General features: G+C 37.4%; 1 long non-coding RNA gene across 1 annotated transcript in view; it reads left to right on the top strand.

The window, feature by feature from the left end:
• The window catches only part of LOC141376748 (uncharacterized), a 29,408-nt gene extending 5,615 nt beyond the window's left edge, over positions 1 to 23,793 (top strand). The window contains exon 3 of the long non-coding RNA XR_012387808.1: positions 23,194 to 23,793. This is a non-coding gene — a long non-coding RNA (uncharacterized lncRNA). The remainder of the gene's footprint in view (positions 1 to 23,193) is intronic.
• The last annotated feature ends 454 nt before the right edge of the window (positions 23,794 to 24,247 follow it).

The following is a 24,247-nucleotide window of genomic DNA, read 5'->3' as shown; positions in this document are numbered from 1 at the left end:
CCGTTCCTTTTGGCGCTTACCGGCTCTTCCGAACGACTCGAACCCCCCTGGCTACAGGTCTGAAAAGTTAAAACATGTTTTATGCTTATAGTAAACATGTTTTAATAGAATTTTGACTGTAAATGCGCACCTACAGGTGTTTCAGACGCAGGTCAGATTTTCTCCAGGTCATAATTTATTTAGTTTATATTAATTTTGTCCCAAAAAAGATAATACCTATCCAGCTTTATCTGGAATGCATCCCAAATCACCCTCTGAAGTGGTTTGAGCAATCAAGTCTATATCCGATCGGAATAAGTGAGCAAACAGCCTCAAAAACACAGATGTGATGGGATTAGCGCCTTTTGCTGTGAAGTGATATCTGACGGCTGAGGACTCCGCTTGCCATTAAAGCTTTCATCAGGCAGTTATTTAAAAAATGTCTGAAATAGGGAAAGAGAGGCCATGTACTGGACAAGTCAATAAATATACAGGACATCCAGGCTAATGCGGCCAGTTAGCCTAGAACCTCAGGGGCAGATTTTCATCAGTTAGGAAATCCCTTACCTGTTTGGCAGTCTTTATGAACGTGTTTAATACTTTGCAATAATGATGCCGCTTCCTGCTTCTCTGCCTTCTTGCTCTTTTCGACCAACAGCATAACTCAGTAGCTATCCATTGATGTTGCATCAAAGATTCAAATGTGACCACTCAGTGGGTTATGTCACGTGACTCGCATCACATTATTGTGGGTTTGAGGCTCTATGGGATTCGAATTACTGTCCAGAGTTATTTAAAATTACACTTTATTATAATATATATTGAATATAAATGTATTATATAATATAAAATTACATAAAATAATTAAAAGGACAATTTCTGGACCTTTTGGCACTGGCCCCCCCTGGCTACGGGCATGAGAGTGCTTTCCCGCCGCAACCAGTTTGTCCAGTTAGCTTGTCGTGTACGTCAGCATACATGTGACGCAGAGAGGAGTTGACCACGACCCCCAGGTTCGAGTCCGGGGAAGAGCGTTTCCAGAAATCAGGTAAGACAAAAGCAGAATCCAAAAAAGAAAATGAACGAGTGAACAACGGGGTGAGAATGTGGTAAAATCAGAAAACGTGGTAAAAATCAGACGAGGGCTTTTCTTTTTCTAGACGGCTTTTGTAAACCGTCGGTTGGCTTTAGGGAAGTAAGCGGGTGGGCGGGTCAATCAAAAAATTGGTTGGGTTTAGGGAAGGAGGACGGGTGGGTCAGTCGATTGGCCGGTCGCCCAGTCAGTCATTCAGTCGGTCGACAGCAGCATCAGAACCGTTCAGTATGATTCAACACGTTTTTTAATCGAATTTCAGGATCATGATACAATAAAGAAAGAAACATGTTATGCAGATGAAAACAATGCATTTGCACAATACCTCTTACATTCCAGTGCACTTTTATTATTATTATTGTGCTTCTGCAGGGACTTGCTCATTTGGGAGGCTGTAGAATAGAATTTTAAGATGTTCTAATCACCTGTGATCTGGGGTGAATCAGAACCATTCAGCATCATTAAACACTTTTGTTTTGTACAAATTTTCAAGATTGTAAAACATTAAAGAAAGACAAATGTTACGCAGATGAAGACAATGCATTGAGTAATACCTCTGGCATTCCAGTGTACTTTTATTCCTATTATTGTGCTTGCTTCTGCAGGGACTTGCTCATTTGCGAGGCTGTAGAATTAAATTTTGAGATGTTCACCTACAATCTGGGGTGAACCAGAACCGTTCAGCATCATTTAACTCTTTTGTTTTTGTACGAATTTCAAGATCATAATACATTAAAGAAAGAGAAAAAATACCCAGCCATCTAAAGAAGCGTCCACATCGAAGTCAATCAGATAAAATTATTTTCCTTGAGAATTTCTCCTTTTCTCCTGCAGATTTTTTCTTTTTTTTTTTCGCCCTCTGTTGTTTTTTTAGTTTTTCCCACAGGAGCTGATAATGCTAATGGGACTGTGTTAACGTGACCAAAGGCAGCCGCCGTCAAAAGCTTATCAAGCGATCTTGCTGTAGCTGGACTCAGAAAGAGGAAAAAGACAAACCCTCTGGTCACATCAGAGACATATCTTGATGGTAAACACTGACGATGTTGGGAAACAGAGCTAAGAATCTGATACCAAACACAAACTGTAGTTTATTTGCAAACACAAGGATTCGATACATGTCTTTTGATGTGTCACCTTAAAGAGGCTAAATATATAGAGTTCTGTACATACAAGAGACTGAACATGATTCAATGCCCTAATATATACTTAAGGTAAAAAAGTTGCAAATATAGTCATGTGATAAAGTCAACCCAGGCTTATTAGGGATATGTATTCAGGTCTACATTTCTGGGGACAGTACATAAATGGAGGTACGCCTGTTCAGCTTTTTGTTTTTGCAAATCCGCTGCCACCTAGTTTCTGGAAGCGTTATTTGCAACACTCGATCCCCGTTGTTTTGGTCAACAGTCCATCAGCAAATGCAGCGAGGTACTGGGTGAACTAGTAACGCCGGAAAAGTCGTCTAGGTTAAAAGGAACAGAAGCTGTCAGTGCCATCATACCACCCCGTTGCGATCGTTTTAAAGGCTAAATGCAGCCATACCTCTGACTACATAATTCACGCTATCCAGAAATATAGACAGGGGTATGTATCCACAATGAGCCTGTGTTGTATAAACTTGGAACTAAAATTTGGAGGATAAACCTTAAATAAACGACCTCGGATGAACAGCATCACATGACTTAATAATAATATATTGTAACTGGAGTTTATTACCCTAATATACAACACCAACCCAGGCAATATATCACTTCAAACTATTAAACATGTTCATAAAAGTACATTTTTTTACAACTTTTCAGGGATGAAAATTGTTGGAAGAAAGACCAATGTCCCATAATGCAACACAAAAACATAAAGAAATGGAGAAAAATAAAAATTTTAATGACAAAATATGGAAATCTGCTAACTTGCAATTTTTTTTTCTTACAGTGTACATGCAGACATTAGTGCGATACAATAAACCATCTTACCTCAGAGTACCGATATGAAAACGTTACACTGGCAGTCGAAGCCGTTGCAGGTCTTCTTGGAGTTTTCCAGAAGCATCTGTGTTTATTTCTTTGTGCTAACCGCTGAATTAGCCCTCGTGAGATTGAGAGGTGACATATGTCAGGGGGCGAACAGTCTGCATGTGGGAGAGCAGAGCAGCAAACAGGTGTTGGCTTTGATTGGACTAATTATCACGGGCTGAACACACCTGTCTACTTTTTCATCTGCGCGCCTCGGCGTTCAGTGCTCCATGGACTCAATCATTGTGTTGGAGACTCGCTGTGTCAGAAACGGACTCCTGTCCCCTTAAATAGTCCAATATTTGAAGAAGCAACCTTTTCCAGTGATGTCTGAAACCATGCATGACATTATGAAGTGCACACGATCAATCCCACAATCCACAGTAATAACAAGCCTACAACCCATGTGCACTCAACAGCTAGAAAATCCCTGTAATACACTATGAAATACACAAATGCAAAAACAAAAAACTTTTTTTAAATCTGACCACAAGATGACATCTGAAAGCACAAAACTTAACCCAAGCTCATTGTGAAAACATCTTAAATGATGGAAAATTTTGGTTAGTTTTGGCTGATAGTCAAAACATGTTGATGAACAAAAAATGATTTGTTCTATATGCATTAAAAAGCAGTCAGGAAAATGCATCATTTTTTTTATAAGTACATCATATCAAAAGATGATACTTTGGTTTTTATTATAATTAGGTTCCAATAAGCCCAAATAAAATAAAATATGCATGTAAAAAAACACCTTGGGCCTTAAGAGGTTAAGTTAGGTACAGTATGCTAAATGAAGATGGACATATTTTTTTCCATATTGTGAGACTTTTTTAATTCAATGTGAATTTAATGCAAATTATCATTGACTCAAACACTTAATTTTAAACTGTATTGGCTCAAGACATGCATGATTTTAAACTTTTAAAAAGTGTATGTATTAGTAACTAAACATTTCATATGGTACATTTTAGGTATGTACCTTTAAATTTCTGAAATAGACCCTTGAGATGCAATTGTGTACCTTTTGAAAAGGTGCCGCCCCAGTGACAGCTTTTGTGTCTTTGTTTCTGAGTGTGCAAAGAGAAATATTACACAGTGCTTTCATGAAATTCTAAGCTTCACATTTCTATTAAAAAAAAAAAAAAGAGGCTCCAATCACTAAGTGTAAGTTTTATTGTTTAGGTTGTTAAGCAAAAGAGGGACAAAGCTTATAGGCTCAATGGAAGCGCAAGCCTGCAGCGATGTTTCTGCAAAATGATATTTTGTACACTGATCCTAATTGACAGTGTTCATGAAAAAAACTATATAAAATGTTTTTTTTTTCAAGCTAGCATGCCAGTTTAACTTGTTTATACATGTTTGCTATTGCTATTAATCACATACTTGTAATATAGTGCATCTGGAAAGTATTAATAGCGCTTCACTTTTTCCACATTTTTTATGTTACAGCCTTATTCCAAAATGGGTTAAATTAATTTATTTCCTCAAAATTCTACACACAATACCCCACAATGACAATGTGAAGAGAGTTTTTAAAATTGTTGCAAATTTATATATATATAAAAAAAGAAAAAGCTGAAAAACCACACGTACATCTGTATTCACAGACTTTTTTCAATACCTTGTTGATGCACCTTTGGCAGCAATTACAGCCTCAAGTCTTTTTGAATATGATGCCACAAGCTTGGCACACCTGTCTTTGGTCTTTTTGCCCGTTCCTCTCTACAGTACCTCTCAAGCTCTATCAGGTTGGATGGTAAGCGACGGTATACAGCCATTTTCAGATCTCTCCAGAGATGTTCAATAGGATTTAGGTCTGGGCTCTAACTGGGCCACTCAAGAACATTCACCTAGTTGTTGTGAAGACACACATTGATAATTTGGTGGTTTGATATTTTGCGAGTCATTGTCCTGCTGGAAGATAAACCGTCGCCCCAGTTTGAAGTCAAGAACACTCTGAAGAAGATTTTCATTCAGGATGTCTCTGTACATTGCTGCATTCATCTTTCCCTCTATCCTGACTAGTCTTCCAGTTCCTGCTGCTGAAAAACATCCCCACAGCATGATGCTGCCACCACCATGCTTCACTGTAGGGATTGTATTAGCCTGGTGATGAGCGGTGCCTGGTTTTCTCCAAACGTAACGCCTGGCATTCACCCCAAAGAGTTCAATTTGAGTCTCATCAGACCAGACAATTAGTTTCCTGTGGTCTGAAAGTCCTTCAGATGCCTTTTGACAAATTCCAGTCGGGGAGTGGCTTCCGTCTGGCCACTCTACTATACAGGCCTGATTGGATTGCTGCACAGATGGTTGTCCTTCTGTAAGGTTCTCCTCTCTCCACAGAAGAACGCTGGAGATCAGATAGAGTGACCATCAGGTTATTGATCACCTCCCTAACTAAGGCCCTTCTCCCCGATCACTCAGCTCAGATGGCCGGCCAGCTCTAGGAAGAGTCCTGGTGGTTCCAAACATGTTCCACTTACGGATGATGGAGGCCGCTGTGCTCATTGGAACTTTCAGAGCAGCAGACATTTTTCTTTAACCTTCCCCAGCCTTGTGCCTCGAGTCAATCCTGTCTCGGAGGTCTACAGACAATTCCTTTGTCTTCATGCTTGGTTTGTGCTTTGACATGCACTGTCAACCCTGGGACCTAATATAGATAGGTGTATGGCTTTTTAAATCATGTCCAATCAACTGAATTTACCACAGGTGAACTCCAATTAAGTTGAAACATCTCAAGAATGATCAGTGGGAACAGAATGTACTTGAGCTCAGTTTAGAGCTTCACGGCAAAGGCTGGGAATACTGATGTACTTGTGATTTTTCAGCTTTTTATTTTTAATAAGTTTGCAACAATTTCAAAAACTCTTTTTTTCAAACTGTCATTATGAAGTATTGTGTGAAGAATTTTGAGGAAATAAATTAATTTTATCCTGTTTGAAATAAGGCTGTAACATAAAAGAAATGTGGAAAAAGTGAAGCACTATGAATACCGGATAAACTGTATTTTGTACAAAATATCTGGATGGTTTTCCCTGCTCCAAATGAGAAAAATGCGTATGCTTCTATTCACCGCCAGGGCATTATTGGGTAAATTGCCGTCTGATATTTGTAACCTTTTATCATATTATACTTGTACTTATAGCATATAAAATTCCTATAAATTACATTTAAGTGTTTCTGGAGTGTGTACGGAGTTTGGTAAAACAGCGTTTTTCTCTGTTGGCTCTACATTATGGAATAAAATGTGTTTTATTATTTAAATGAGTGTTATCATGTTAGCAACAATTCCATCTCTAAATATTTTTTTTACAAATCTTGTAAAATCTTACCTTGAAGAATCATGTGATTTTTTTTGTGTAAATTATAATTGATATTTTAATATTAATAAATTAATAATATTAAAAAAAATATTAAAGTAATATAAAAAAATTATTCATTTATTTATTTTCTTGTCGGCTTAGTCCCTTTATTGATCTGGGGTCGCCACAGCGGAATGAACCGCCAACTTATCCAGCAAGTTTTTATGCAGGTGATGCCCTTCCAGCCGCAACCCATCTCTGGGAAAAAAATAAAAAATAAATATATGTGTGTGTATATATATATATATAATTTTAAAATTGCATTTTATGTGCGTCTATTTTTGTATCTGAAACTTTTTGTGCTGCCATTTTGGCCAGGAGCACCTGTTAGATGAGACGTATATCTCAATGGAAAATTCCTGGTATAATAAAGGATAAAATAGTGTTTGTCTCAGCTGGAAACTGCAGTGAATTGAATTCATCAGCATGGTTTTGTTTCATACATTTGCAGGTAAACACAGATTTTTTTCTCAAGTCAATGTTCAGAGAGTGAAGCCACAAACCGATTTGGCAGTTTGTGGCTTTCTGTCGTTGAATAAAATGACACCCGAGGGATTTTCTTCACACTTTTCCCCTTCAGTCTGAAGATTACTCGGGTATCTTGTTAGCTAGCAAACATATTATCTCATTAGTCTTGTTTGTGGTTTGTGGCTCACTCTCTCTTATTGTCTCCACCATGTCCTTTTGTGATCTCAACACAACTCCTGGTAGATCATTAAGGCTAATCAAAAGCCACAAAGGCTAGCCTCCGTCCTCACACTTTCACTTCATTCTAAACCTTTCAGAAGTTAACCAAGTTTAGTTTTTTTTTTCACCATTTTAACCTGTCAAATGAATAATGAGGGACTCTTTGTTTTGAATATAAAGCTCCAAGAAAGAGTCTTCTAAGCACACCAACGTTTCAATTACATGAACTGTGCACGTTCTGTTCCTCCATGCTAAACCCATGAGGTTATGTTTATGAATTAAGTGCGCTATTGTGTGCGATAATGATTTCTTGATCTACCACAAATAATTGCGTTGACTCAAGAGAAACAGACAACAACAGGTCCCACAACCCGAGATCATTTGTCTCGCAGTCATCGCCAGTCGGCGTCACAGAGAGACCATTCACTAGAACTTGTGGGAAAAACAGGTGTTGGAATGATGTAAACATATCCCAGTTTGCACCGCTTGTATCGACGGCCTCTGTACTGTAAAGCACAGCCCACTTTGTCTGACGAACAGGAGAGTGGCGCGATTATGGCATTAACACTCGGTGGCTGCACAGTAAATACAAGCGTGACTATTGAGATGTGGACGCTTGATGACTTGTTCCCACAGGAAAGTAATCCGGCTCCGCGAGACGTGGTCTCAGTGGCTCTGCTTTTTTTGTTTCATACAGTTCGACGTTCTCTGGAGAATCTGTGCTATTTAGTGGGTTTTCTCAAAGTGCTTCTTTGTTGACTAGGATTATATCCCAGCGCTCATCTGAGGAGCTATTATTCCGAATGAGCGCTTTATCTTTGCCCACTAGAAAATGATGATTGGCAAGCAATGGCTGAGCACATTAAATTATGTTTCTCCGATTTTGGTTTTGCTTTATGAATTACACAGTCCGCTGAACCTTGGTGTAATTCCTCTCTCAAGCGCCCTTAGTTTTCATAAGGTGACCCCAGATGTGTTGTGTTTATTTTAGGGTCCAACTGAGATGATCTCTTTCGGGAATAAGGAAGAAAGGGGAGTTTGTGTATTGGGGCTGGTGGTGTTGGATGTTTTTGTAGTCCATACCTGTCCATTTAACTCCATTTATTCTTTTTTTTATGTGACTTCACTTCTTGTATGACTAAATTTCCATGGTTATGACTAAAATATTGGCATTACATAACCTTTAACATCCATATAAAATGGTTTATTCCACAAAAGCCTTTTTATAGGTGGGAAACTGATCCACTTAATTGGTTCTTTGGTTCTTTTTGAGGAACCAAACATAATGCGTTTATGCCATAAAAGCAAAAGCCTTATTTTGGAACAATTTTTCTAAGGTGTATTAGTATAGTTGTAATGCATAAAAATACACATTGAACATATTGAATTTAATTAAACACATATTGAAATTCTTGTTGTGCTTTAGGGCTGCACAATAGACAGTTGAAGTCAGAATTATTAAACCCCCTGAATTATTAGCCCACCTAAGGAGTCATAGGAGTCATGCACTTTTTTCACTGCACCATTTATAATCTATACTGTACATTATTTCTGTTAAGTGACAAGACTTTTTAAATAATTAAACATCAGGTATATGGTGATATTTTATTTTGGTAAAATAAGCGTAATCTGAAGGCCTTTACCTTTCATATTAGCCACTTCTGAAGCCAAATGATCAACTAGAAGACAAGTTATTATTTGTTGTTCCTAAAACGTGGAACTCAGACTTTTGTCAGGTAGTGTATATACATTGTTTACCCTATATACACACTGTCTGACTCCTGAAGTTTAACAGAGCAAGGACTTTTTTTACTGTATTTCCTATAATGTTTTTTCTTTGGGAAAAGTCTTTTTTGTTTGATTTCAGATAGAATTAAATCAGTTTTCAATTTTTTTAAAACTATTTTAAGGTCAATATTATTAGCTCCCTTAAGCAATATTAAGCAAACCAAAAATATACAGGGTGGCTTCAACTGTTCAACTGTGTGTGTGTGTGTGTGTGTGTGTGTGTGTGTGTGTGTGTGTGTGTGTGTGTGTGTGTGTGTGTGTGTGTGTGTGTGTGTGTGTGTGTGTATATATATATATATATAAAGTAAATCCACTCTGTAATGCTTTACAGTAAGTCTAACTGAACCAGTTAGAAAGCAAACTTTTTATGAATGAATGTTAACGGTGCCCTTTTTTAGGAAAATGACAGTAACAAAATGGAGCAATGAAATATTGGTGCTGGCTTTCATTAGACAATATATCTGATGCAAAAATATATAAACAAATAAATAAATAAATAAATAAGGATGATAGCCTTTTGTAACTCAAAAGACCACAATAAGCTATTTTGGATATTTGAAGCATGGATTTTAAAGATATTAAATAATTAGGGTCAGCTAAAGTTTTAAAGAAACCTTCCAAAGGTAAACCCGTATTTATTATAAAGCACTGATTTAGGGAAGTATTGCAATTGTTTTTTTTTTCTGATTGTTTGAACTTTAAATTTCATATGATGTCATTACTTAGTTTTGCATACTTGCAGGCCTATTTTAATAAAATAGAAAAAAATAATTAATATTCAAATATAAATCAAACGGCGTAAAATTAGATAAATTAATAATAATAATAATAATATTAATAATAGCAACAATAATAATAACAACAATTTAAATTTAAAAATGTGTGTGTGTATGTATATATATATATATATATATATATATATATATATATATATACACAAATATATATATATATATATATACAAATATATATATATATATATATATATATATATATATATATATATATATATATATATATATATATATATATATATATAATTAATTAATTTATTTATTTTTTGTGAGATAATAAAATTTAAAGGGGGGCCCTGATTTGCTATAGCCTCAGGGGCCAATGTTCTTAATCCGGCTCTGCATATATATATTTATAAATATATATTCCTACCTCCGTCTTCATGTAAAATAGCTTACAACAAGTAACTTATAATGGTTGTGCATTTAAACCCTGCCCCTTGCTTTCAAATAACTGCTAGCTTGTCTTTATTTTCCCACATCTCCAGATAAAACCAGTCTCCAGCCTTTCATTACATCAGCGCTTTGAGGTATCCTAACTACCTGTGACCGTCACTGTGGTCAACTTCCTTTAGTTGCACATTTACTGTACAGTATACTTAGTACGGTCCTACATTAAACCTAGCGTTTAGATACCAGACTTAAGTTGCAAGACGATACTTTAATAATGCAAACTATCTATGGTTAATAATTCAAGATAATGCCTTTTAATTCCAAGCCTGTCCACCGAGGATTAAGGAATCCTTTGTTTATTACAGTAGCTCTCTAGGTATTTTGACCGCAGTCATTTTTCATAATGACTGATCTCAACGCATGTAATCATATCTGCGGTGTTCGCTGTGAAACCCGACTCTGGAGGGACGGAGCTCTCTCTGCATTCCTGCTGAAGTGTGGGACAGCGTTTCACCCCAAACTGGCTGCATGCCTCAACTTCACCTGAAGGTGCAGGCAATAAGAGAAACATGCTTTGATCTGCGGCTCCACCCGTGTACAGCCTCTTTCCAATGGACTAATTCATTACTGGACCAGTTGATGGCTCTCGGCCCTCCTCTTCAAAGCATGGCCGTTCAGTTGTGCTGAGAATCTCTGTGTTCTGAGACCGACTTTTAAGCTCTCGGCCTCCCTTGGGCTATAGGACTGGTATTTAGCGTGAAAGGTTAAAGTGAAACACCTACAGTTCCTCGGGTTGTGCTGTTATTATTGTAAGAGCAGACTTTGCTTCGTTCCCACGGGTAATAAACTCAATCAGCTGGACTTTCGGCTTTAGTATTGTTTGGTAGCATTTGATTTTTTAATTACTGTTACTTACTTTTGACTCTATATTTATAGCTCAGAGTGTATATTGTTACCCCTCACCCCCAAAATGTAAGTTTTTGGATTTTACCCATCATATAGATCATGTCTCAGTGGTTAGCACTGTCGCCTCACAGCAAGAAGGTTAGAGTCCCGGCTGAATCATTTGGCATTTCTGTGTGGATTTTGCATGTTCTCCTCGTCTTCGTGTGGGTTTCCTCCGGGTGCTCCGGTTTCCCCCACAGTCCAAAGACATGCGCTATATGCAACCCAAGCTCATTCTGAAAACGTAGTGCCACGGACGTTTCTGGACACAGCGGAATACGTCCTGGGGGGTACGTACGGCCACGTTTATTTTTTTCAAGCGAACGATGCGGGGCGGAGTGACGCTGTTCCCTTTTGCGCTTGCCTTACCTCCTTGTGGAGGGCTTCCCCGGAGGAGGAGTCGACCACGGCGACCGGTTTCGAGTCCGGGGTGGTTCCAGCAATCAGGTAAGACAAAAACAGAATCCCATAAATTAAGTAAACGAGTTTCGTGACAGGGTGAGAACGCAGTGAAATCCGAAAACGCAGTAAAAAAAACAAAAATCGGGGCTTTTATTTTTTTGGATGGCTTTTTGTAAACTGTCGCTCAGGTTTAGGGAAGTGAGCGGGTCGATCGGTAAAATTGGTTGGGTTCGAGGAAGAAGGAGGGCGGGTCGGCCTGATTGGTCGGTCGCGCAGTCAATCATCTGGTCAGTCGGACAGCGGCCTCCGGTGGGTTCATGCGAGAACAGCGCGGGCGCGAACCGCACTCGCGAGAGGCGTCTGAGGTGCGAAAAAGCGCACAACATCGGCCTCTCACGGATTCGCTAAAACAAAAACTGCAGCAGTACGCACCCGCCGGGACGTATTCCGCGGTCTCCAGAAACGTCCGTGGGACTACGTTTCCACAATGAGCCCGGGTTGGCTATATGTGAATTGAATAAACTAACTAGGCTGTAGTGTATGTGTGTGAATGTGAGAATGTATGGGTGTTTCCTAGTACTGGGTTGCAACTGGAAGGGTATGCACTGTGTAAAACATATGCTGGATAAGTTGACGGTTCATTCCACTGTGGTGACCCCTTATGAATAAAGGAACTAAGCCAAAGGAAAATGAATGAATGAAATATAGATCATCAATCAATATTGGTCAAATGTTAATAAATAATCACCCAATAGGGGTCCAGATTAAACATAAAGATGCTTATAAATGCAGCAATGCATTAGGAATAATTAAAAATGTATTTAAATTTCACAATCAGCTGCAAGCTTATGTTCCGATTTGCCTTAATTCTTGTATTTCTACATTTCCACTTATGTGTAAAACCTGGTCCTGCCCTATGTGGTATTTTTTACATTTGCATCACATACAGTTGAAATCAGAATTATTAGTCGCTTTTTTTTTTTTTTTTTTGGTTCCCGATTTTTGTTTAACGGAACAGTAGTTTTGGTAACGCATTTCTAATAACTGATTTATTTAATCTTTGCCATGATGACAGTAAATAATATTTGACTAGATATTTTTCAAGACACTTTTATACAGCTTAAAGTGACATTTAAAGGCTTACCTAGGTTAATTAGGTTAGCTAGGCTGTTTAGGGTAATTAGACAAGTTATTGTATTAACCTTATTCTCCGTGGATGAGCAGGCCCAGCCATTTTAATTATTTTGGCTCGAGACTTCCGGTCTCATTCACTTCCATTCATTTTTATATGTTAAAAACAACTCATTCTGCTTGATGTTGTAAACATATATTTTCTTATTATATTAATCTATTTTGTCTGTTCAGTCATGCAAGCATTTGTTTGTAGAGCAAGTAGTTTGACTGTTTTCTGACGTTTGTTATTCCTAGTCATTTCTCCCTGAATCGGAAGTTCTAAAACAATCGCAAAAACGAGTGCACTTCCGCATCGAAGAATAAGGTCAATGACGATGGTTTGTTCTGTAGACTATCGAAAAAAAATGTATAGCTTAAAGAGGCTAATAATTTTGACCTTAAAATAAGGTTAATAAAAAATAAGCTTTTTTAAATAAAAATAAATTTTTAATAATAATAGAATTTTAATAATAGTAATAATAATAATAATAATAATAATAATTATTATTATTATTATTATTGTAATTATTATTATTATTATTATTATTATTATTATTATTATATTAAATGGTCCATATGATTTATTTACAAAACAGCTTGTAAAGTAATATGTTCTGTCTTTTAGTAGATATATTATATAAGAGACTTGCTTTGTTAACCAAATAAAGGGATCTAATTGGATTTGCATTGTAAACATTAAATAAAAGTTGAAGCCTATTATTTTTTTATTTAATAAATTAAGCTATTTTGTTAAAAAATTCTTATTAAAAAATGCAGATTCTGTTTGGCTCTACTGATATATTTTAGAATAGAGTTTAAAATTTTACTTTACGTTAAGCCCACCAATTGAGAATCCCTGGTTTAAAGTGATATATTGTCTGAGGTGGTGTTGTATATTAGGCTACAAAAATATTATTTCTTATACATTATATTATTTCAAACTACTGCCTAAAATGTCAATAAAAGTGACTTTGTTGAACTGTAGAGTTGAATCTTCAACATGAAAAGTCGACAGAGCAGAGATCAATCAACATCCCATTAAGCAATTTACAATCAAATAAATGGAGAACACAAAATACAGATATTTTTAGTGTAGGTCATAGAATCCAATGTCTTTTTTCAGGCTTAAAAGATACCGATTTGTCTTCTTACAGTGCTAATAGAGCCTTTCTTTGGGTTTTTTCTGTCCTAATTGCCTATAGGAAGACACAGAACAAATGGTATTCATAAACATGGATCAGGTTGTAAGGAATGTCTCCACCTCAGGCCTCTGGACCACAGTTTTACCATTGAGATGCGCAGCCCCTACAATCTCAATCCCACGCAGACCCACATCACCCATAACGCTCGCCAAGTCTGATGTCAACCCAAGTCCCCAGGCTCATGTTCCATTTCTGTTTTGACACCTGGCCCTAATTACTGATGTAAATGATTGATCACCTAGATTATGCTGCAAGGGCGGATGGGAAGTCTTCTGCCTATCAAGTGAGACACGGACTCTGATGCTGAACTAGCACAGAGGTAAACAGATACCCGGCCCATCCTAAGAGATGGGGGATTAGGTTCTGAGCACCTGCAAATTGGACCAAAGGCTTTTCCCATTAGCAGGCACTCCACCGGCCACAGTACCCACACAGGTGTCGGAGGATCTCCGTGGCCCTTTGTTTGCTCTAATCCCACTTCTTTCGGCTCTCTGGTTCTCTCCTCCAGGTCTAAGCCTTCTTTTTGTCACCTGAAGGATTTGACCACTGGCAAGTAAACCTGGGCACTTTTGAAATGTGATTTGGCTAATTGGGTTTGGAGTGGAAGGACAGAGTGCCTTTGGGGAAATGCTCCAGATGGCTTCAGTCTATAGACCACAGCATCTAAAGAAGATTCGAAAGAAGGGAAACCAAAAATTACAGTTGCATTTGAATAATATATAGTTATTTCCCAAATTATGTGTAACAGAGCAGGGAATTTTTCACAGTATTTCCGATATTTTTTTTTTCTTCTGGAGAAAGTCTTATTTGTTTTATTTCAGCAAGAATAAAAGCAGTTGAAAACTTATTTAAAAACCATTTTAAGGTCAGTATTATTAGCCCTTTAAGCATTGTTTTTTTGAGTGTCTACAGAACAAATGGTTATACATTAACTTGCTTTATTACCTTAACTTGCCTAATTACCCTAGCTTTTCAATAGCATTCTAGCTAAACACTATTACTGTGAAAAAAAATACCCAGTAAAATATTCTGTACTGTCATCATGGCAAAGACAACCGAAATCAGTTATTATATCACTTTGTTCATATACAAGAATGCCGCATATCGATATGAATGTTGGCTCAGTTTTTTATGCTACTCCACACGCCCTTTTTTAGATCAATTTAACATGCAATTGTGTTTAAATGAAAGTAACTCTATGTTCCAATTAATGTTTTAAGGAATTGATTACAGAAAACCAGAATGTTCACCAAACATTTAGTTATACTTTGGTTACTTTTGGAACCACCTCCTATCCGCTACATTTATTCTTCCATGGCAGGGCGCCACTTCAAAATTTATTCCAGCTACCGCTACATTACAGCTTCTCATTAAAAACATTCAGTTGTTGTTGTTTTTAACAGCGGGTTATAATCGCACCAAAACACATTAAAAGGTAAGTGAATTATAACAGAGTGAACTTTTCTGTAATCGTAGTAGTGCTGTGCGTTATTTGTTTAACCGTTTAAGGTGACATTAATGCACGCATTAATGCCATTCTGTAGGTCTATTGGAGACTTTCATATATATTCCTGACAAATCTAATATATGTTGGAGATATCCTCGTTACATTAACGCACTAAATTGCTCTTCAGCAGCTTTTATTTGAGAGTGCACAAGAAAATTTGAGGGGGCGTTTTACATGTATACCATCTCGATTTATAATACTGCGCTCACAACATTTGTCATTGAAATAATGTCATAGGTAGTATCTGTATAACAGGCCTGTGAAAATAAATGAACCTAACCTGCCTAGTTAACCTAATTAACCTAGTTAAGTCTTTTAATGTCACCTTAAGCTGTATAGAAGTGTCTTGAAAAATATCTAGTCAAATATTATTTACTGTCATCATGGCAAAGATAAAATAAATGAGTTATTAGAGATGACTTATTAAAACTATTATGTTTAGAAAAAAAAAATCTTCTCTCCGTTAAACAGAAATTGGGAGAAAAAAAAATAAATAAACAGGGGGGGCTACTACTTTTGACTTTAACTGTATATGTATATATATAACTTTTTTTTTTATCACAGTGAGTCTGGTTGCCCAACTTGCTTTAACAGGAAAATTTAGTAGACAATTCAAATCAGTGCCTGAATTCCTGAATTCCATATTATTTTAAAATTCAAGATAGTCATTATTACAAATTTTACCTAAATTAATATTCAGGTAAACTACTTTAAATAAAAAAGTATTTATACTTTAGAATACTTTTAAAGTTCTACTCTTTTTTTCAGAATCGATTGCAGTATTGTCAGTCTAGGCTTACTGAAAATACATGCCCCGCCTACGTATTTTCAAAACATAAAATACATTTCTCCTAGTAAGTTTTGTTGCACGTTTCAGATGACAAATCCACTCGAGGGCGAAATCTGCATTTTTGCGAATCTGAAATACATTACTATTGTACATTTTATTGTACTTTTCAGATAAACGACCTTCTTGTACATTTCCACAAGAAGGCAGGGCTTGTCGTATAGATTAACTACCAAACTTAAACCCAACTTATACTATTTTCGTAAGCAAACATAAGAGAAAGGTGCACTGCAACCACACAATTTTACCTTAATTTTAAACTACTTTGATCTCTTTTGGGGAAATGTGCTTCACCGGACTTAAACCCAAGCACTCTGCATCACAAGCACAATGCCAGAAAAGACATCAGAAAAGTTGTCCATATACAGGGTGTCCGCAGGGTCTTAAAAAATATTGAAAGTTGATCAGTCAAATATGAGAAAATTAAGGCCCTTAAAAGGTATTAAAAAGTCTTAATTGTGTAAATTTTGTTCAAGTGTTGTCCAAATTATTTGACTCCAAAAAGCAGAAACATGTTTATTTTCCTCCTAATATTAACAGGTGTGCTCGATCCACACAATTGGTTCAGGCCTGGGCACATCTGGCCAAGCTCCTCTGTCTAGGTGATGTGAAGGTGATGTGTCGCTCCCCACATTTAGCGAAACCATAGAGCGAAACTGATGGCAAAATGTGAAAATGTAAATTTGCATACTCCTGGTTGGAGAAAGATAGGTTTAAACGATGGCTGAAGCCGTTGCTGAAAACAGCCGCGTCATTTATTCTTTCAAGCTTTATTTCTTCAAAGCTGATCTGAGTTTTGTTGCATGGTTGTGCTCCATTGATTTATTTACCTACAGCTTTTTATTAACAATTATTTTTTAAGTTAAAGCTATTTATATAGAACTTGAAGTGGCGATGAGGTCTTAAAATATTCTGAGAAGGTCTTTAAAAAGTCTTAAAAAGGTAAAAAGGGTTCCTGCATTTTCTCTGGTAAAGAGAAAGGTCAGGCAAACATATTCAATTACAAATCATAGACTCCATTAAGTTGTTTTGGGTATTTATTTGGTATTGTGCAAAGAAATACATGAAATTAATTCTTTATTCATTGAGAAATGTCCCTGAAAATATCACTAGTGTGAAAAGGAACTAAAGTTGTTGGCCTCATACTTCCCCGTAGCATTCATTTGACTTAGAAACTCCAGTCAAACATAGAAATACATTCTTGCGGTTGTCCAAAAAATGTAGGCTGAAGAACATATTTCCAATGAACCTGCGCTGGGTATTGTTGCATAATTTCTGTACATGAGCGTGTGTATGAGAGCATGTTCTGCATTGTGACAAAACAATGTAACAGAAGCTGTATCAACTCACACCTCGTCCTTATTCCAACCACACACACCCTGCAACCCCCCTTCATCTGCGACAGGTATGAAGACAATCTAGCCAGTCTTTTTCCTAGGGGCCAGGCGAGGTTTAGCTCAATCTTCTCATTTTCCCAGACACACATGGCCCTCGCAGCTGCAGCGGTTGATGGAGGTGCTGCGGGGAGATAAATTGGAGGGGAAATGGCTTAATTGACCTCACTCTCACTGCTGGAATGCAACAGCTCTTTGTTACCCACCCATGAGGCCAAATCTTCGCACGTTTGGGTTGCTCCTGTTATGTCGACAACAAGAGCTGTGATCTGCTCGCTGACTATATGTTAGATTTACAGCATTTGCCATTGAAGGGTCTTTTTGGATTCCTCAAATGACCTTTAGGCATGGCACTGCAGGTAAATAGGGAAAATTATGAATTGTTTAACACCATAATTCCTGGAGGTGTGAACCTATACTGGTCTCACGGTTTGGTTCGGTTACAGTTATCATGCCTTCGATTTGGTTCAATTCTATATCTCGGTGCATCATGGAGCATTGACGATGCTTTCCATATACAGTGTTATATTTTAGGGGGGAGGCTGTAACAAGCTGTCTGTATAAACACACAGACACACAGCACCACACTGTCTCTCATTCAACACATACACAAACATAGACAGCACCAAACAAACAAACAAACACACACACACACACACACACACACACACACACACACACACACACACACACTTAAGCCCTTGCAACAAGGAGAGCTCACGCTGAGCGGAGGAGAAAAAAGAAAAAAAAAAGAAAAAAAAAGGCACTTTTCCGATGGTCCCTTACTGAGAGCTCATCTCAGCGCGAGCTCTCCCGGCTAAACACATATTGCGAGGGCTTAAACGGAGCAATGATCGTAATTTCGAGCGAAAAAATAAAGAAAGACAGCTGTGAAACATAACCAGCTTTTTCTTTTTGTAGGAAACACACTTTAGATCTTTTTAGGGTAAGAGGTTTTTGAGGTAATGCCGTCTATAACTGAATGTGTGTCAGGAAAATCGAAAACAAAACCAACTAAACCGAGCTTATTTCTGGCGCCCCCCTGGATTTACAGCACCCTTAGCATTTGCCTATGGTGCCTATGCCACGGGCCGGCCCTGAGTGTTGTAAATACTCGCGCTCACCTCCCTCGCGACAGAGCGCATAGGAGATAAATGACGTCAGTACATAATAACCGGTTATGATTATTACTGAACCGATACAGAATTGTCCACGTCTGCATCGCGGTGCACCGAAGAAACAATTAATTTTGACACCCCTAATAATTCCCAAGTTGATTGATTACATTAAGAATTGCGAAAATGCACGTTTTCAAAATGTTACGTTTAAATAGTCGATGAGGCATTAAATGAGGCATTATTTTTGTGAAATGTGTTCATTTGCATACATTTCTAATTCTTGTTCACTTTTTTGACATTACAGTTAACAATATTTCAATTTTTACAGATCTGTTATAATCCTTCTCATCAAAATCTGTTGACAGTTTATGCTAACTTTATACACCTACCGGCCACTCTATTATGTCCAACTGCTCATTAATGCAAATTTCTAATCAGCCAATCACATGGCAGCAACTCAATGCATTTAGGTGAAGACATGGTGAAAACAATCTGCTGCAGTTCAAACCGAGCATCAGAATGGGGAAGAAAGGTGATTTAAGTGACTTTGAACATGGCATGGTTGGTGGTCCCAGACTAGCTGAGTATTTCAGAAACTGCTGATCTACTGAAATTTTCAGGCACAACCATCTCTATGGTTTACAGAGAATGGTCCAAAAAAGAGGAAATATCCAGTGAGTGGCAGTTCTGTTGACGCAAATACCTTGTTGATGCCAGAGGTCAGAGGAGAATGGCTAGACTGGTTCCAGCTGATAGAAAGGCAACAGCAGCTCAAATAACCACTCATTACAACCGAGGTCTGCAGGAGAGCGTCTCTGAATGCACAACACGTCCAACCTTGAGACAGATGGGCTACAGCAGAACTGAGGCTACAATCAAAGGCTCACCTAAATTGGACATTGGAAAAACGTTGGTCTGATGATTTTAGATTTCTGTTGCGACATTTGAATGGTAGGGTCTAAATTTGCCGTCGACAAAATGAAATCATGAATCCATCCTGCCTTCAATCAACGGTTCAGGCTGGTAGTAGTGTAATGGTGTGGGGGATATTCTCTTGGCACACTTTGGCCCCATTAGTACCAATTGAGCATTGTATCAATGCTACAGCCTACCTGAGTATTGTTGCTGACCATATCCATCCCTTTAAAACCTAGACAAAAAGACTGGACAAAAGGTGAATTGGATTACTTGTTGGCAAAAATTGATCTCACGGGATCAGTATGTCGTGTGGCGAATGTTGTATGTTGTGTTGCACTGCCCGTACTGTTGAAAATATCACCACTGTCGAAGACATGGCACGGAGCCAAAAAGACGCAGCACGCACCCATCACACCGTCTGACAATTTGCAAGGGAGTCAGACAATTAATGACTCTGATATATAAACGTCGCTTTATTTCTGTGCATGCTAATTTAGTTTGCAAGTAATAAAATTAAAGCGTTCTGTCAATATTTGGGATATCATTGTTTAACAAGGTAATGCGATGATATAAATCAGGTGAGGTGGAAAACATCGTATCATATAATTTCATCTATCTGCCATCTAGTTACGAAATATAATTAAAGTTGGAGGGATTTTGGCGAATTTCTGACAGAATTATTTTTGCTTGGATTTTTTTTAGATATGGTGTATATATAACTTTAATGTCAAACTTCACACTATTTAAAATGTCATTAATAATTACACTTTCTAACATTTCACCAATGTACATTTTTTGAGGAATGGTCAAGGCCTCATAATGCGACTCAAAATCATAAATAGAAAAAAAAACACATGATTCCAAATTAAATAATATGAAAACCTGTTAATTTATGGGTATTTTTACAGTGTGTAATTCAGAAAATACTACAGACCAGACTAGAAAAAAATTGTAGAATAATTGTTGTAAATAATCAGTTAAATTATACATTTATCCCTTGGCAAATCCCTCAAAAATAGAAATGTGATTAAAAAGTTTTAGCACAGTGGCTCAGTGGTTAGCACTGTCATCTCACAGCAAGATCGCTGGTTTGAGTCCCTGCTTGGCCAGGTTGCCATTTCTGTGTGGAGTTTGCATGTTGTCCCCTTATTGGTGTTTGTTTCCTACGGGTGCTCCGGTTTCCCCCACAGTCCAAAAACGTGCTATTGGGGAATTGAGTAAGCTAAATTGCCCGAAGTGGAAGAGTGTGTGTGTGAATGAGAGTATATGGGTGTTTTTCAGTACTGGGTTGCAGCTGGAATGGTATTCGTTTTGTATAACCAGCCTGATCTTACGAGGAAACGAAAGTATTTTACGTTTTGTCTGTTTAGTGGCTAAATTGTATGAATTCATAAGATTTCAGTCGTAAGAAAATGTACGATTTTAAAAAGGAGGCGTGACACCCAACCCCAACCGTCATTGGGTGATCGTACTAAATTTTGCGAATGAGATTGTACAAATCCATATGAATTAGCCACTAAATCAAAAAGTTACGAATTGGAGTGAGATTGCGTTCGTAAAACATACTGTATGCTGGAATAGTTGGTGGTTTATTCAGCTGTGGTGACCTCTGAAATAGAGACTAAGCCGAAGGAAAGTGAATGAAGTTTGCTCTATGTATCATAATTTATGAAGTGTTTCTTTTAATTGATAAGCTTAATGAAAGTCAAAAAATAAAAAAATAGTTTAAAATCTATTTTTCTGTGTGTGAAGAACATTTTTGGAGAACCTGTTGTCCTATGGAATTTTTCCATGGATGTTTGAGGTGTGTGTGTGCTGGTATTCATCATTATGGGGACCAAATGTCCTCTGAAGTACAATAATATACATTTTTGATATTTTGTTTTTAGGACTGCACGATATTGGAAAACTCTGACATTGTGATATTTCGTTTTTCTGCAATATGTATTGCAATATGAATATAATAATTTCACCAGATCACCTGAAAACCTCATTTTGGAAAGAACTTGTAGTTTTTATATTAATTTGGTTGTTTTCGTAGGCCAGATAATCTGCATAAATTTACCTTCATTTTTTGGCAACCCAGGCTCATTCTGAAAACATATTCCCGTGGATGTTTCTGAAAACCGCGAAATACGTCCCGGGAGGTACGTATGTGTGCAGTTTTTGTTTTCGCGAATCTGCGAGACGCCGCTGTGTGTGCTTTTTCGCATCTGTTCTTGCGTAAACTCTCCGGAGGCCGCTGTCAATTGACCATCTGTCTGACTGAATGATTGACTGGGCGACCGGCCAATCGACTGACCCACCCTCCTCCTCCTTCCCTAAACCCAACCAATTTTACCTATTGATCCGCCTGGCTGCTTACTTTCTTAAACCCAACCAACGATCTACAAAAGCCATCCAGAAAAAGAAAAGCCTTCGTCTGATTTTTACCACGTTTTCGAATTTCACCACATTCTCACCCTGTTATGAATTTGTTCACTTTATTTTTTGGATTCTGTTTCTGTCTTACCTGATTTCTGGAACCGCTCTTCCCCAATCGTCGTCGTCATCATGGTCAACTCCTCTCTGGGTCTCAACTCCGCCGACGTATACAACGAGCTAACTGGACAAACTAGTTGCGGCAGGAAAGCCCTCCACACGGAGGTAAGCAGTCAGCCGGTAAGCGCGAAAAGGAATGGCGTCATACCGCCCCGTAGCGTTCGCTTAAAAAAATTAAATGCAGCCATACCTACCTTTGGCTACATAAATCGCTGTCTCCAGAAACGTCCACGGGACTACGTTTTCAGAATGAGCTTGGGTTGTTTCTTGGTGAGTCTAACTGTATTCAAGGATAAGTTAAATAATCAATTGTAAGCAAATACAAGTGCATTCTTCACAGTATATGAGTTAAATGCAATCAATTTTTATTGTTACAATTTCTTGCACACAAATTATTTAAAGGCCTTAAAATCAAATCAAACAAGCACTCTTTCACTCTATTAAGGTTAAACTTCACAATCACTAAGGATATGGTTCCAGGTCAGCTATAATTCCACTCAAATTTCCTGAGGGATGCTGAAGCTGAACTCAACATTGCAGATCTTGCAATGTGGCTATTGTGAATGATCACATTGCGATATCGATGCTGAAACGATATATTGTGTCGCCCTATTTTGTTTAGTCCACATTAGGTTTAAGTTATAGTAATAAAGTATAATTTATACTTTATAATAATAAAGTAATAACAACTTTATTATTCTTTCCCAGAGATGGGTTGCGGCTGGAAGGGCATCCGCTGCGTAAAAACTTCCTGGATAAGTTGGCGGTTCATTCCGCCGTGACGACCCTTGGATTAATAAATGGACTAAGCCGACAAGAAAATGAATGAATGAATGAACTTTATTATTCCCACCAGGGGCAATTAAATTAGGGCAGTAGCATCATGACGCAACAAATACATGCAAACAAAAACAATATTAAAAAACACAATCTAATCCATTAGGAACTATGCCAATTAGTACCCTTTATTGTGAATCCAGCATGTTTAAAGCACATGAATGAGAAAGTATTTGTGTTTTTGTTGTTCTCCCGCAGGTGCATCTCTCGGCCTCTGCCCATGCGACGTCCAGATAAACAGGCTCGGAGCTGCATAAAGATGAAAGAGTTAAACAGGCAGACGTGTGTAACCTGCGCGGCTTTGATCTTCTTCAAAGGTCACTGATCTTTCTCATCAATCTTCGTGTGACCCCTGAGCCACTGTAGAGGGCGCTGTCTTTCAGGTCAGTTCTTTGTGCGGACAGCTTCATATGGGACAGTTGGAGATCACAGTAAACGCAGACACACAGGGATCACTGAAGATCAATCAGTGCAGTGCTACACGTCTAAACTGGAGAGAGAGAAAAACAAAAAAACAGTGTCTCTGTTCTGAAGCGTGGTGAGTTGTGATGCTGTTTACTTCCTTAATAGGCAGCTCCCTTCTATGACAGAATTATGAATAGAAAGGCATCATGTAAAACACTCTAAGCAAACAATAACTCGTAAGGATGCAACGATTCACCTGAGTTCTCACGATTCAATACAATTGACAATACTAATCTTATGATACGGTTCAGTTACATTTAGGGTGACGATCCCTTTTTTTATTGGTGTTTAACAAGACAATACATCATAGTATGCAATACAACACAGGAAAAATACAGATTGTCTTGTTTTTTTTATTTTCTCACGATCCCCTAAAAATAAAATAAAATTTATGAGTTATAAACAAACAAATCCTCTGAAAAAAAAAGAAATTTAAAAGAAATTCTAAAAAAAAAAAAATAAATAAATAAATATATATATATATATATATATATATATATATATATATATATATATATATATATATATATATATATTTATTTTTATTAAACCATAAGAATTACCATATTTTATCCGTAAACTACTAAAGAGAAAAAATAGTCGTTTATAGTTACTATATAGTTACTATAGTAGCTTATAGTTACTAGTTCTATTGGATTGCAACCTTTGGGGTAATTACATTATATTAAAGACACAGCAATAGCATCAGATGCAGCAGATTGAGTTTATAACACCAGGTTTTGATATAGTCTAAAACAATAAGAGCAAAAAAATAAATAATTAAAAA

Source organism: Danio rerio, chromosome 12, assembly GCF_049306965.1.
Source record: "Danio rerio strain Tuebingen ecotype United States chromosome 12, GRCz12tu, whole genome shotgun sequence".
Classification (NCBI taxonomy): Eukaryota; Metazoa; Chordata; class Actinopteri; order Cypriniformes; family Danionidae; genus Danio; species Danio rerio.
This window is presented reverse-complemented; position numbering and strand designations above follow the sequence as displayed.